The sequence below is a fragment of the Equus przewalskii genome, chromosome 16 (genome assembly GCF_037783145.1).
Source record: "Equus przewalskii isolate Varuska chromosome 16, EquPr2, whole genome shotgun sequence".
Classification (NCBI taxonomy): domain Eukaryota; kingdom Metazoa; phylum Chordata; class Mammalia; order Perissodactyla; family Equidae; genus Equus; species Equus przewalskii.
Genome location: NC_091846.1, coordinates 54,121,644 through 54,138,194, shown reverse-complemented (window position 1 = coordinate 54,138,194; position 16,551 = coordinate 54,121,644). Strand labels below are relative to the sequence as shown.

The window sequence follows — 16,551 nt, the reverse complement described above, 5'->3', positions numbered from 1 at the left end:
ATAGTTAAAGTGGCACCTAGAAGCTTTATGAAAGAGAGGGCCTGCACCAAATAAAATAGGAATACCAATACTGTCACAGCAAATGGTAGGAGAAGGAAACATATTGTTCAGAGACGTGGGAAACCTATATTATTGGAATAGTATATTTGGCACTTGGCAGGATCCCCACATTGAATCCTTGGCCTATGGGTTAACAGTTATTGTAATTACAAATTCCAAATAGAAGACTTTGGAATCATCCCTGACCCAAGTCAAGAGTGTACTTCAAAATAATAATATTTCCCAACAGGAATGGAGAGTTGTGTAACCTTTAAAGGCGGGGGGTGGGAGGGGGTACTACCCATTATATCCTTATTAAATTCACAATTCCACCTCTGCAAAAACTAGACATATCCTCTAATGTCCAAGTAATAGCTCACTTGCATCTATAGCAGATTAACATGGTGTTAGAAACATGATAAGTGGCCATTGATCAGGGCAATGTATTATTTCCCATCGCTATCAGAAAGGAGTACCAGAAATGTTTTGGATTAATTTGAGATGAACAAGAGTATAGATTTATATTTTTGCCCTAGGGAAATGTTAATTCTTCTGCTTTTTGGGAGGACACAAACATTCAGAGCATAGCAGACCAGGATCTACAATGTGTGAAGAACTCTCACATCTTAACAATAAAAGCTAACAATTCAATCAGAATATGGGCAGAAATCACACACAGGCATTTCACAGAAGAGTAAATATGTTTGGTCAACATGCACACAAAAAATTTTGGACATTATTAGCCATTAGAGAAATACAAATAAACTCACAATGAAATATCACTACACACCTATCAGAATGGCTAAAATAAAAAATAGTGATAACGCTAAATACTGGTGAGAAAGCAGAGAAATTGGTTTTCTCAGACATTGCTGATTAGAATGTAACATAGTTCACTACTCTGGAAAACACCTTGTCAGTTTCTTTTAAAACCAAAAGGAAAGCTATCATAACACCCAGTAATTACCCTCTTAAATATTTATGCCAGGTAAATGACTGCGTATTTTCATTCAGAAACTTGTGACATGTGGAAAATGAGAAAAAGCAATCGTCATTTGAAAAGCTCGAAAAAGAGCAGTATCATCCATGTATTGCCAAATGAATTGAGAAAGAGCATGATGGAGAAAAGAACTCGACGGCAAGAATATTAGGTATTGGGGATTTTATTCATGACTGGCAATAGCATCCCATGGACAAAGAAAAGAGTTGGCATGGTTGGTTGCTTGTGGTTGGAATGTTTCAAGATGCAACTCTAAGTGATCTCATTCAATCTCATGGCTTTCAATAACATCTAGGTAAGAATGAGCTTCAAATCTACATAAGTAACTGCTAACATCCTCTATAATTCTAGACTATTTATCCAGTTACTTGCTGAACAACATCTTCATTCGGTTGTTTAACAAGCATCATAAAATTAATGCAACCAAGATTGAATACAGACTGCTTTCTCTAGTTTCTCCCTTCTTAATCATAACATTGTCATTCACTTTGATGTTCAAACGTAAACCTTGAAGTCACCCTTGATTTTTTTTCACCTCACATCTCATTAGCTAGGCCTGTCACTTACATGAAAAATTATTTCCCCGATTTCACAATTTATCACCACCTCCAATACCAAACTCAATCTCAAGGCATCAGCATCCCTGACCTGGACCAGTGTGTTTACCTTGTATTCCAGTTCCTTGTTATCTCTTGTTTCCCTGGTGCAACTTTAGTCTGTTCTCTAAAACAACTTGTGTGATGTTATGTTGTGCATGCCATATAACTCCTTTTATAAAAATCCTCCAATGCCTTCATGACACATTAGATTAACATCTTTCCAAATCACACGTATACACAGACATAGCTTTAAAAAGACCCCCAATGTTATTGGTAGAATCTTCCTTACCTACCTTTTCAGAAGGATTGCTCCTACATGCTATTAGCTACAGCCATACTGCTCCTGTTTCTTCCTTGAAAAAGTAAAGCTTACTTCCACTCGAGGGCTTTTATACCTGCTGCCTTCTAGCGTGGAATGCTTTCCCTATAGATATTCAAAGATTAGGTTTTTGTTTGAATTCCACCTCCTCAGAGAAGATCTTAGTGGTTTCTATCAGAAACACCTGGCCTTCTACACGCATCTCTCACTAACTGTTCTGATTTCTTTTCCTTCACAGCACTAACCATTACATGAAATTGTATTATTTTTCCTATTTATTTTATTCTGTTACTCACAAGAATTTAAGTTCCGTAAGTCAGCTCCATGTAACCCTGGCAATAAAAACAGTGACTGGCGCATTGTGGTAACCAGCAAATATATTTTGAATGACTGTATAAATGAAGAATCTAGTTTAATAAAAAGATTAAAATATATGCAAATATAGGTACATATGATTGAAAGGAAACCACACACAAAAGACTAAAATGTAAAAACTACAGGTACGCAAATTAGAGAACATCATGCCATAATACTATATGTCAATGTAACCTGAATTTTTTTAAAAAAGCAATTTTATATTGGGAAAACTGTTACAGGGAATAGTTATCTGTATTTTCAACAATATAATTCATATTTTTACACTTTACTTTATGCCAAAGACTATATCAAGCTGAACATGGGTTCTGCAATGAACTAAGTATTCTGCAAAAATATCCTTATAATTGTTTGAGGGTAAAATGGAGACATTTTGTGGAAGCCTTTTTAGCTATATAGATACCAAGTTCTTGAGATATTTCTTTACTCCAAAAGAGAAATAACTTCTAAAAGAGCAGTCAACATTGAAGTCTCCACTTGGTTAAGTTACTATCGTCTTAAGTCATTTTCTAAAACCCATCCATTTTTCACACTTGCCAAATTGGTAATTGAAAGGAGATGCAGTGGGAAGAACCCACAGAAATCTCACTTATATTTTATGATGGCGCTGGTTAATGAGATTTCTTGAGAGATTTAGTATTGGTTTTGAACACTCCAAAACAATGTGAGAATTAGATCTATAGTTAAACATATATAACGCAATTATAAAATCAAATTCTTCAGAAATAACCTTGGGCTGTTTCAGGATGTGTTTAATATAAACTAAAATGAAATTGATCAGAATTCATTTTTCCGGTGGTTCTGTATCTTCTGTGTCTCCTCTAGCCTGGATGGGAGGTTGTTATTATGCTTGAAATATCCAGATCTCATTAGCTCGATTGCACTCTCCTGTAGGCCGTGAAGTTTCTGCGTTTCCATTTCTCTCTACACACAGCAGCAAGGAAAAGCATCCGCATGCTCCTTTGAGGAATACTGGGGGAAGGTTCCGAAGATTATATGCATTTTGATGACACATGATTTTCGCCCGTGGAAGGGATCATCCACAGCTGTTTTCATTTTAATGATCACCTTATTCAGTTCAAGTATCTAATGAAGAAAACGTTTGAAAATTCCAAGGTAGAGTCCATTTAATATAATTCCCTTAACTTTTGTTAAAATTAAATTATATTAAACTACACTTTTTAATGATTTTTCTAAATCCTTAATCTGCTAAGTAAACATGACAAAAGTGTAAAAATTGTTTATAGTTACTACTATGGTTACACCTAAAACAATTATAAAAATACCAACATTATTTAATAATTCTACATTTATTATTATATTTACCTAGGGTTTTAGCCTTACTCCTAGCAAATTGGATGTAAATGTACCAAATTAAAAAGAAAAGATGTAATCTACACAGAATTCGAAATATGCTGCAATGTACATCTGAAAGCTATATAATGTTATAATCCAATGTTGCTGCAATTAAAAAAAGAAAAGAAAAGATCTATTACCACCTCATGGCTAGGCAACATCACATGATCTGAGTTATCTTCTAATTGATTCTTGATCATGGTAGACGGCTTGATGACTTCTCCCAGGTTATATAGGTCTTGATCACTGGATGTATGTCTCAGCATCCACTTAACAAGTAAAAGGAATTTGTTACAACAAAAAGAATTTCTAAGTCTACATCTGGTAAATTTGTTTTACTGTGTTTCTGCTAATACAATTCAAGTAAGACATTCACAGGCTGCCTATAAATTTCATTTTTTGGAAATACATCATTAATTATCTGTAGCCAAATAGCTCTGCTTTGGGCAACTCCCTAAAATCAAATTACTGTGCCACTCTTGTTGTCTGCTTAATGACTTTATGTACTTTTTTTCTTGCTATAACTGCTAGCAGTAATGATTAGCTAAATTTGACCCCTTCCAGCCTCATTGAGGTTATGGATCTCATTTCAATGTCAGCGTTTTCAGCCATAATTCCCTGTGTACTAAAACAACTGGTAAAACTTTTTTTTTTTTTTTTAAGATTGCCCATTCTCATCAATTTATTCCCTATGACCATTCACTTTGGACCTTGTTAGGAAAAATTAGGAATAGTCAGGTAGCATTTTTATCTTCAGAGGTCTTTGAAATACTTTCTCTACATTATATAAAGAGTTTCCTCTTACTTTTGTGTTTCATATCAGGAGTCAACATTTGATTCATGATTTATTAGCAACACCATTAAACAATTAGAACCATAGTCGACTGCCCAAAGTAGCATGATGGATGTACTTTGAGCATGGTTCAATGTTATATTCCATTCTCCTGGTTTGGAAATCCCCCAAAGCCATGCCTACACATTTCTCAAAAATGTTAATTAGTGAACTTCTTCTTTTCATCATTTTATTCCTGGAAATGTATTTGTTAAATACATAGTTACTAAGATGAAAAAAGAATTCTTGGAGCATGATGGAAATTTTACAGCTTTCCCCCTTCAAAGGAGCATCAGGTTTCTCAAGAATAGAAAGTACAATGGGAAGAATATCAGAGTTGTATAGAGGGTCAAATTTATTTCAGGTCTTTCAAATTTTTCCAAATGTTCTTATTCTAAACCTTGAGATTTCTCCTTTACTAGTTATTGTCTTAACTTTAACATGGAAATCTGGAAACAATGATAATCCAAATGAGGTGGCAATTATGACACACACAATTATTTTCTCACTTTGTTAAGGCTTGTTATTCTTTCTTAACGAGTGATGCATACAGCTCCAATTTTGAGTATACGCCTTCAGTAAAGAATTCTGAAATGTAAGCTTGTTTATAAATACTAAATTGAGGTGCACAAATCTTGAAATAGTTACATACAAAAAATTTTTAAATGGATAATTGGACCATAATTGGTGTTGCTATGTAGAGTGTCAATTTCGGAGTGTGATACAAGAAGTTGTCTTAAAGAGAGATTTTATTCATTTGTTTGATAATGTAGAAAGATTCTTTGGCATTTTACTCCTACTTTTATTGTTATTTTCTCATTAAGTTCTTATTTTTTGGTGTGGTATACAATTATTTCAAAAAACTGAAGGGGAGAGTAACACATTCATAGGCAGCTGCTGCAGTTTCTTGAAGAATTGAAGCAATGGATGAATGGTTAAAATAGTAAAAAAGAAAACAAAAATCAGGCTGTAAAATATTATAATAAAACTTTGAGCTTCAAACTTTAAAGTTTATTAAACCCATGGAAAGACTGATCATTAATATACTATACTCCATGTAAATACATTATTTGGCTATTATAAATTAACCTAAATATGGGCTAGCGTGGTATGTGTCTTGGCATATCACCCAAAAGGTTAAAGGTTAATCAGAACAAGTGTCCTGAAAGAGGAAAGGAGAAACAGGTTTATGAACCAGGACACTTGTACCTAAACTTTAAACCAGTGATTTTGTGAGAAGATATTTCTTTTATATATCAAAACAGCATTTTATGTATAATTTTGATTATATATACCAAATTTATATAATATATATGTATATATACTGTAACACATGCATCAATACTTAACTGTTGAGTAACTGGAATATTGATTTATTCCTCAGTATATGCTTGGCTTTTATTATCTAAATCCATTTGTTAAAATAGCGTTTTCAGTGCTATTAAAGAAAGGCACCTGAGTAAATTGGACCAAAATGTCGGTAATTGTCCAAATATTGATAAAATATACCATCTATATCAGGTAAACATTTTCTCTATACAATTCATCAGGCAAAATCATACTGCAGTCAGAAACCATTTAAATTTGTTTTTCCTTTAACTTACTTGAATCATGTAAAATGATTCTTTGAATTACAATTACAACCTTTCAAAATATACAGGTTATAAATTCCATCTTGACACACTTAATTATTTCTCCTGGGAATGTGAGGGAATGATCGTTTTTATTTTTGGATATCTTGATATTTCGATTTTAAGGCATGTGTGACTCATGCCATCTTCAATGTAGAAGACAGTGAATTAAAGTATTAAATAATGATGTAATCTAAAACTAAAGTGAAATGCTGGAGACATAGTCGGACTTACGGAAAACATTCGCTGAGGACTGGGACAATATACACATTTTGTTAGGAAGGGTCTCTTTACAGAGAGTGGCACTTCTTTCCAGAATAGCAGGCAGGTTTGTTGTTAAAATGGGTAGAAAGGTGAGGCCTGGGGCAAGAGAAGAAGCCAGGGATTACAACAATGATTAATTAGAAAACATACTATTTGAAATCAGAGATGTGAGGTATTGTCTTTATAATGTCCTTGAGTAATATCTAAGTGAGATTACATTTATATAATTATTACTTAGTTTTATTACACATTCTTAAGTTTTAACAAGTGTTACTATACTTGTTTTGTCAAGAGCTACATCAATAATTTTTAGTAAATGCATAACAACTTGACATTTTCTAAAGCTCTCAGAATTCCTATCCATATGTATAATACACTTGAATTCAAAATCCCTATTCTCACTTTAGGTTGTTAAATACCAGGGTTTCACTTTATATATGCATAGTTTGAACAGAACTAAGTGAAAATGTGCATGTTGAATCAATGCAAGATTACAACATTGAGAATATACTGTTGATTGCAATAATATATATTTAATACTTAATCAAATTTTAAATTATTTACAGCTTCACTATCTCTGTCTTCCCACGAGGATGTTTCTGTTAGTTATGTATGCATATGTGTACATGATGATGATGATAATAATAATAAAAGCTAGCACAGGTTTTCATCCAAGAAGTTTACTTATAATAATTCATTTAATCCCATCATGTTGATAATAATTGTTCCCTCACTTTACAGATGAGATGCCTGAGTTACTAAGAGGTTATATAACATGTCTGTAATGGGTTGAATTATGTCCAAAATTCAAAAAGATATGTTGAAGACCTAACTCTTAGTTCCTCAGAATGTGAATTTATTTGGAAATAGAATCATTGCAGATTCCTGGAATCCTAGAAACGCCAAGGATGGACAGCCACCACCAAAACCTAGGAAGAGGCAAGGAAGGATTCCACCTAGAGTGTTAGAGGAAGCATGGGGCGTGGTCCTACTGACAACTTGATTTTGGATTTCTAGCCTGCAGAACAATGACAGAAGAAATTTCTGTTATTTTAAATCATCCATTTTATGGTGCTTTGTTACAACAGCCCTAGGAAATTAGTACTACAGTGTCCAAAGTCATAGAGCCAGTAAATGACAATATTTGAGAAGGCTCTAAGCTGTTACTCCACTTAGAAGCTAATGAGTTGGTCTAACACAATTTTATGGATACTGGTAGAAGAAATTAGACTCCTGGGTTGGAAACAAAGGGCTTTATTACTCATGGCGGAGCTAACATATGAAATTCAGCATATTTTTCTCAATTTGTCTTGCCAAAAAGTCCAGAGAGGGCAACAAATATGGGTCAAGATGGAGGCCTGCACATGTATGGTTTGCATCACGAGAGAAAAGCCTGTGCTCAGGCAACCCAAATATTACGGGAAGTAAGTATGACTGTCTTTGCTTTGGAAAGGGACAGTATCTCTAATTTTTCAAGACAATTAACAAATCTGCCCTTTGTTTTAAAGAAAGACGCTTTCTCTCTTTTCCAGAGCTGTTCACTATACTAACATCCTTGAAAAGAGAGTCTCAAAGCATAGTCTATGTCTCTACTCACAGCCTGTGCAGAAATACAAAAGGCCCATAGGGAAATTTCCTAAAGTAAGCATCAGAGCTGAGATTTTAACCTAGGATATCTGGTTCTCAAATATATGCTTTAATTATTATGTGTCATGTACATTTGTACTGATTTATTTGAAAATACAAGCAGTAAGAAATCTATCACATGCACACGTGTATTTCACTTCTACATATATGTGTATGATATATACATTATGTATAAATGTGTTTGATATATACATATACACATTAGAAAGACATACATGTATACATATACATGTGTTTTGTGTGTGTATATGTGTGTGTATTTACAGTTTTGTACTTTGATAAGTTAAAATGAGAGAATGATGGTATAAATTGCCCTGCAGCATCTTCAACTGGCTATGTGATTTAAAGTCTCTCTCTCTCCCCTACCTACTCTGTGTATGTATGCGTGTGTGTGTGTGTTGTGTGTATGTATATGCACAGATCAATAGTAATTATTTATTAAAGAAATAAATTAAAAATAACACAACACGTGTGGATATTTTCTTTTGTCTGACAAAAAAAAAATTCACTTTGAAAGTTAATCTGCTAAAAGTCTCTTAGAAATACTAACCATTGTTTCCAAAGTGTTTGCACCATTTTAATGGCCTCACCAGCAATGTATGAGAGTTCCAGTTGCTCCACATTCCTACTGACATTTGGTATTGTCAAACTTTTTAATTTTTAACTTCCCTAATTCCTAGTGAAGTAGTTTCTCATTGTGAATAACTAGAGATTTTCAAAGTCCTTACTTGATCATGTTATTTTCCTACATAAAACTACTTTCCAGTACCCATCGCTCTAACTTTTGTAGCCTAGATAAAGGAGTCATGAAGTGCAAATTGAGAAGGGAGTAATTTCCAATATCTGATGGTTAGATAAATAATTCAATTTATGGATTCAACAACTTCTCGTGCCAATTAAATCATTTTGAGTTTAGAAAGGAGAGAACTATACTTAAAAAATCAATGAGAGAAAGACAAAGAGTACTGGATATTTATCAAACTTCTACAGCTGGGACAGTCTGTCTTGGAAATAAAAGAAGAAATAAAAATGATAACACATTGACATTAGTTACAACAAATTTGAACACATTATTATTATTAAGAATGTTTACATGTCTCTAAACCTCATTATCAGATAAAGAAGAAAATAGATTGGGGAATATACTTGAGATGTGTAAATGGCAAAATTTAATATTTTCATTTAATAAATAATTCAATGAATTCATGACAGTATTAAGATTTTGACACATGAAGTGGCAGAAGTTACTAAAGAAAAAACAAAAGATGTGGTTATTGGATAGATTGAAACTCAATAAAAAATAAGTGCAAATTTAACAATAATTTGTTATTGTTATCTTACAAGTAATAAATATAGACATTTAAACCAAAATATTAATTGTTAAATTTGAAGCAATATTAAGCTTATCCACGTTTTACCAAAAATTTATCAAAATATTTGGACACATTTTTCCAAGATATGTAAACAATATAAGCGTGTTTTTGCAAAAAGAGAAAAATCAATGCTCTGAATATGTACTTGCCCCAAACTGTGACAATTCCCTATTTGACTATGACAATAAAGGAAACTCAACGCTTGGTCTGATAAATACTGATTTTCCCATTAATAAAGTTTGAAAGAAGGAGGGGTAAGATATAATCTCTCTCTCTCTCTCTCCCCCTCTGTTTTCTCTCTCTCTCTCTCTCAGGCACACCGTGTTGTTTTTTGAAATCAGTCTTTTAATGTTGTATGAAAGACGTTTTTAAATCATTTTAAAATTACACAATTCAGATCTGAGACTCTGAGTCAATTCATCTAACGTTCTCACTACTTTTACTGAACAGAATGAAGTTGGACTTTCTGATCCCAAACCCATACTCTTAGGAAGTATAATGATGGCTGTTATTAGATAAATAGTATACCTCAACGATGAAACAGAGAGACGATTTGAAAACTAGCTGTAGGGAGATTAAACAGTAAAATCTTATACATTTTGCAGGATTTATAGGGAGAGGGAGATCATTTTTTGTGCAATTACATCAATGTCATTAGGGATGGCCTCCCAGAGAGTAGTTGATGCCCACTGTTATTATTCTATGTATGTCTGTCTGTCTTTCATAATCAACTCTTGAACATAATTGTGAGTGACTAAGTGATGGCAATCATCCACTACTCACCACAGATTTGTCAATCAGGCTTCTCTCCGCCTCACAGGCTCCAAGCTTTGGATTGCCCCAAGTTTAACGAGCACTAAGGTGCAAAACAGGGTGTCTTCACAGTTCACTCTGAGACTTGGCTGACTGCAGAGAGATGCAGTTCCTGCAGAAAAGCTCTGGCTTTTCCATCTGCTCAGCTCACCTGCTTGCCCTGCTCTCCACAATGTTCCTGCTCCTCCTGCCTTCCTCTCCCTAGTAAAGAGGGCTTTTGGGCTTGATTTAGAGATGCTTGCAGATCCTGAGGTTCAAGCACTCTTCCTATTGCAATTTTGAACAAAATCTCTGTTTTCCTAAGTTAGGATTTGTTTTATTTGACAAGTGTTTGGATTTTTCGTGAACATTAAGCATTCTGACATGTAAGATCCTCTTTCCTTTTAGAGTTTACAGAGGGATGTAGAACTAGTAAAATAAAAGTCTTTGTTAATATTCGGTTCAACAATTTTATGTATATATATATATATACACACATACACACATGTATATATATACACATACACACACATAGGTGGGTGTATAGATACAGATAAGATATAGATATTTAGAGAGAGTTTTTTAAAATACATAACTAAGAGATGAAGTTACTGTCAATTATTTATTTATTTACTTACTTATTTATTTATTTTACCTTGCAAAGCATCAGTAACTTTAGTATGCTCCATAGCAGTGTAGTGAATAGAATAACTTTAGTGAGAAACTTACTGCATCAAAACAACTTGACATTTTCCAAAGTTCTCAACACTCAGCTTCATTTTAAGTCAACAGTCCCATATTTCCTTTAAGTGGATAATGTGATAATGTAATAGGAATTTTAAAGATGTAGAAACAGTTATTTATGCTAGTCATGTATATTACTAACACAATTTTATAATAAACAGCAATTTCTGGGAGGAAAAAACAACTTTCTCTAAAAAATATACAAATTAAAATGACCCTTACTCATTGAGTACAAATTTTCAACGTATAAATATATGCCTAAATGTTTAGCTAGATAAGAATATGTACAAATGTAAGCACTGGAAAGTGATTTAAAGTTAAACTAAGCTATTGATCTTCTATAAAAAATATATTTTGTTATATATCTGTTTATGATAATACATGATAATGTTCATGAGTTTTCTAATTTAAATAGCAGATTTATTGAGATATAATTCACATGCCATAAAGTTCAACTTTAAAGTTTATGATTCAGTTGTTTTTAGTTTATTGATAGAGTTGTACACCCATCACCACTCTCTAATTTCAGAAAACTTTTATCACCTCACAAAGAAATTCTGTACCTTCTGCAGTCGCTACCCATTGTCCTCTGCCTACAGCCCCCTGGCAACCCCAAATCTACACTCTGTTATTATGGATTTGCCTAATATTGGCATTTCATATACATTTTAATCAAATTTCATATAAATTTCATTCAGTATGTAATTTTTTTGTAACTGATTTCCTTTCTTTATAATGCTTTCAAAATTTGTCCACATTGTGGCATTCGTCAGTACTTCATTCCTTTTTATTGCAGAATAATATCCCATTGATTGATACACACAATTTGGTTATCCATTCATCTGTTAATGATTCAACTGTTTTTGCTCTTTGGATATTATGATAATGCTGCTGTGTAGTTAGTGTACAGGTTTTCGCTTGAACGTAAGTTTTAAATTCTTTTGGTTGAGGCTGGCCCCATGGCTGAGTGGTTAAATTTGCATGCTCCGCTTTGGCAGGCACTGGTTCACCAGTTCGGATCCTGGGCACAGACCTATGCACTGCTCATCAAGACATGCTGTGGCAGCATCCCACATAGAAGAACTAGAATGACTTACAACTAGGATATACAATTATGTACTGGGGCTTTGGTGAGGGTGAAAAAAAAGAGGAAGATTGGAAACAGAGGTTAGCTCAGGGCCCATCTTCCTCACCAAAAAGCAAAAAATAAACTAAAATTAAAAAATAAATTCTCTTGGTTATATATATGGCAGTGGAATGCTGGGTCATATTGTAAATTTATGTTTAATGTTGTAAGAAACTGCCAGCTCTTTTCCAGAGTGGTTATACCATTTTACAGTCTCACTCCTAATGTATGAAGGCTCTAATTTCTCCACATCCTTGACAAAATTTGTTATTTTTTATCTTTTCTTTCTTTAAACTTTAGCCATCCTAATGAGAATGAGATCTTATACGGGTTTTGATTTGCATTTTCCTCATAACTAATGATATTGAGCATCTTTTCTAGTACCTCTTGGCCACTTGTGTATTTCTTTGGAGAAGTGTATTCAAATTCTTGACCATTTAAAAAAAATTTTTTTGTCTTCTCATTTGGAGTTGTGAGAATTCTTTGTCTAGATAGGATACTAGTTCTTTATCAGAAGTATGATATATATCTGATGACATATTGGATATCACAAATATATCTTATATATTTAAACAGATACGATATTGATAATATAAATATATCTCATATTATACCTGATAAATGATGTTTATTTTCCAATTACAGGCATACCTTGTTTTACTGTGTTTCATTTTATTGTGCTTTTCAGATACTGCATTTTTTATAAGACCGTCCACCAGATAAAGATTACGACTTGCTGAAGGCTCAGATGATGGTTAGCATTTTTTAGAAATAAAGTATTTTTTAATTAAAATAAGTACACTTTTTTATACATAATGTTATTGCACACTTAATAGACTATAGTATAGTGTAAACATAACTTTGATATGCACTGGGAAACCAAAGAATTCATATGACTTGTTTCATTACAATATTCACTTTATTGCAGTGGTCTGGAACCAAACCTACAACATCTTCAAGGTATGCCTATGTATCAGTTGTCTTTGTTTTCTTAAAAGTGTCCTTTGAAGCAAAAATATTGTTAACATTGATGATGTCAATTTTCTTTTCTTTTCTTTTCTGATTAAGCTTTTGCTGTTATATATAAGAATTAATTGATTAATCCAAGGTCCCAAAGATTTACTCCTATCTTTTCTTCAAAGAGTTTTGTAGTTTTACTTCCTACATTTAGGCATATGATGCAGTTTTAATTAATTTTTGTATATGATATGAATTTGAGTCCAAATGCGTTCTTCTATATGAGGATTTTCAGTTATACCAATTGTGTTTTTTTTGAGGAAGATTAGCCCTGAGCTAGCTACTGCCAATCCTCCTCTTTTTGCTGAGGAAGACTGGCCCTGAGCTATCATCCATGACCATCTTCCTCTACTTTATATGTGGGACACCTGCCACAGCATGCCTTGCCAAGTGGTGCCATGTCCACACCAGGGATCCAAACTGGCCGACCCCGGGCCGCCGAGAAACGGAACGTGTGAACTTAACTGCTGCGCCACCGGCCAGCCCCTCAGCTGTTTTCTATAAAGGCTGGATGTTGGTTGGTATTTTTTTTTCAGCATTTTGAATATATCATCCCAATATATTCTGGCCTGCCTGTTTTCTTAAAAGAAATAAGTTGGAAATATCATTTATGATCCCTTGTAGGTGACGAGTAATTTCTCTATTGTTCCTGTTGAGAATCTCTCTTTTGTCTTCGTCTTTCAAAAGTTTGGCTGTGAGTGATCTGGGTGGACCTCTGTACAATGTATCACACTTTGCTCACTGAGCTCCTTGGATATCTAAATTAGTGTTCTTAATCAAATTTGGGGTGTTTTAAACCATTATTTCTTCAAATATTATTTCTGCCTTTTTATCTCTCTCCTCACTTTCCGGGAATTGCATTCTAGGAAGTGAAATTTTCATTTCAGCTGCTGTACTTTTCAACTCCCAAATTATATTTGGTTCTTTTTTATATTTTCTATCTTTTTGTTGATATTTTCCCTTTGTGAGAACTTGTTCTTGTACTTTTTCTTTAGTTCTTTGCATATGGCTTCCTTTAGTTCTTTGAACATTTTTATAAAAGCTAATTTAAAGTCTTTGTCTAGTAAATCTAACACATGGGTTCTGTCAAGGACAGTTTCTATTGACAATTTTTTTCCCTGTGTATGAGGCATTCTTTCCTTTATCTTTGCATATCCAGATAATTTTGTTTGTTTGTTTGTTTTTAAACTGGACATTTAAAAATAGTATAATGTGGCAAGTCTTGTAATCAAATACCACCACCCAGGGTGCACTGTCATTACTATTTGTTGTTTTTGTCACTGCTGTTGTTCGCTTGTTTATTGACTTTTCTAAACTAAACTAATTCCCTAAAATTTGTATTATTTGTATTATGTGGCCAATGGAGTCTCTGCTTCATTAACTTAATTGTCGTCTGAAGAGCAGATAGAAATTTCCTTAATTCCTTGAACTAAGAAGTCTCTCACTTTTGACCAAGGAGCTCGTGTGCATATTTGGGACTAGCTTCCCTGCCCTGGCAATTTACAACTCTGCCTTAGTCTTCACTTTCTGTTTGTGCAGAGCCTCATGATCAGCTGGAGATAAGAGATGTACTTTCTCAGACGTTTCCTGGACACGTACAACGTCATGCACATACACATATTCTTCTATAATATGCAGAAGCACATTAAGATGTTTTCAAAGCATCCTATGGGTATCTAATTCCTCTGCTTTCCCTTTTAAGTTTTTTGGCCAGCCTCTTGTTTTCCCCAGTTGCCATCCTGCCTCAGACAGGTGCAATGTTAATTAATTTCTGCCATTTGGTTTCAACCAGTGCCAAGAGAAAAGGCTCCTCACACTGAGTGAGCTTTCAGTTAGTTCAAGCACATATAAGGTTTGTGAGTCAAATTTCCAAACAGTGGGCAGACAGATTAAATATGGCAAGTCTTCAGGATTAGAGGTTTTGGGGACTTTTAAATCCATTTTGCCACCTAGTGACTGCTAGGCTTCTGGTTTTCATGGCTATGGTAGTGGTGTGGCTGTCAGTTTTCAAGGCTACTGTGGAGCTGAGAGAGGGAGATGAGAACAATACAGGGTAAAATATGACAAACTTCACTTTCATTCTGTTATGCAGCCATTTTTCTTAAATAAACGACCCTTGTATGTTTGTGAGCCTTTGATTAATTATCAGAATTCTGAAAAAGTTAATTTTGACAATTTTTGCATAGTCTTCTCTCTTTTATGGAGGAATGGGTAGGCAAAGTTTCTTATTCTGCTATTCTGGTAGTGGCTGTCCTTTTCTAGAATTTGAAAATATTACTTTTGGGAATATTGTTGAACTTTGTTTTTTTTTTTAATTTTTTTTTTAAAGATTGGCACCTGAGCTAACAACTGTTGCCAATCTTCTTTTTTATGTTTCCCCTGCTTTTTTCTTCCTAAATCCCCCCAGTACATAGTTGTATATTTTAGTTGTGGGTCCTTGTAGTTGTGGCATGTGGGATGCTGCCTCACCAAGGCCTAATGAGCAGGGCCATGTCTGCGCCCAGGATCTGAACCGTGGGCTGCCGAAGCAGAGCACTTGAACTTAACCACTCTGCCACGGGGCCAGCCCTGGAGCTTTGTTTTTAAATATAACTATTTTAGCATTATCTTAAGAAGTATTCAGCAACTGGGTCCATTCACTAAATTCATGTTAATTAGTAATGAAGAAATGATTTTTAAGCGGTACTTTAAAAAAAATTTTAAACTGTGATTTCTTTTATGTGGCTTATTGCAAAGATAGGGTGTCCTCAAGATCACCCTCAACTCGTGATACCAATAATAAGTTTGGGGTCCCCAAGACTACCTTTATGTTCAATAATTCAGTAGAAGGAGTCAAATAACTCTCTGGAAGCTCTTATCCTTACATTTTCATTTGTTACAGTGAAATTATACACATTAAAATCAGCCAGCTGCCTGGCGGTACAGTGGTTAAATTCACACGCTCCATTTCAGTGGCTCGGGTTCGCAGGTTCGGATCCTGGGTGTGGACCTACACACTGCTCATCAAGCCATGTTGTGGCAGTGTCCCATATACTAAATAGAGGAAAATTGGCACAGATGTTAGCTCAGGGCCAGTCTTCCTCACCAAAATAAAATCAACCAAAGGAAGAGGCACATAGGCAAGAGTCCAGGAGAGTTCCACACGTGGAGCTTCCAGTTGTCTTCTCCCAGTAGAACCCTGTACATCACTAATTTCTCCCAGCAACGATGTGTAGCAGTGCATGTTGAGATATTGCCAACCAAGGTAGCTCATCTGAACATTGGTGCCTAGAGATTTTACTATGACTTGGTCGTATAGACATGGTTGACCTGGATGGCTGAGCACAGCCTCCAGTCTCTCTGGAGGTTGAGCTGATACTATATTACCCAAAACCTTCACAATAATTTTTTGTTAGCATAGACTTCCTGATGTGGTGAAGACTCCAAAGGAAACAAAA

General features: G+C 34.3%; 1 long non-coding RNA gene across 4 annotated transcripts in view; it reads right to left on the bottom strand.

Annotated features, from left to right (window-relative positions):
• Positions 1–3,063: 3,063 nt before the first annotated feature.
• LOC139076398 (uncharacterized) overlaps positions 3,064–16,551 on the bottom strand; it is a 45,443-nt gene continuing 31,955 nt past the window's right edge. For all 4 annotated transcript variants that reach the window (XR_011527971.1, XR_011527970.1, XR_011527968.1 and 1 more), the window contains 3 exons: positions 6,386–6,511; positions 3,832–3,957; positions 3,064–3,418 (listed from right to left, as the gene is read on the bottom strand). This is a non-coding gene — a long non-coding RNA (uncharacterized lncRNA). The remainder of the gene's footprint in view (positions 3,419–3,831; positions 3,958–6,385; positions 6,512–16,551) is intronic.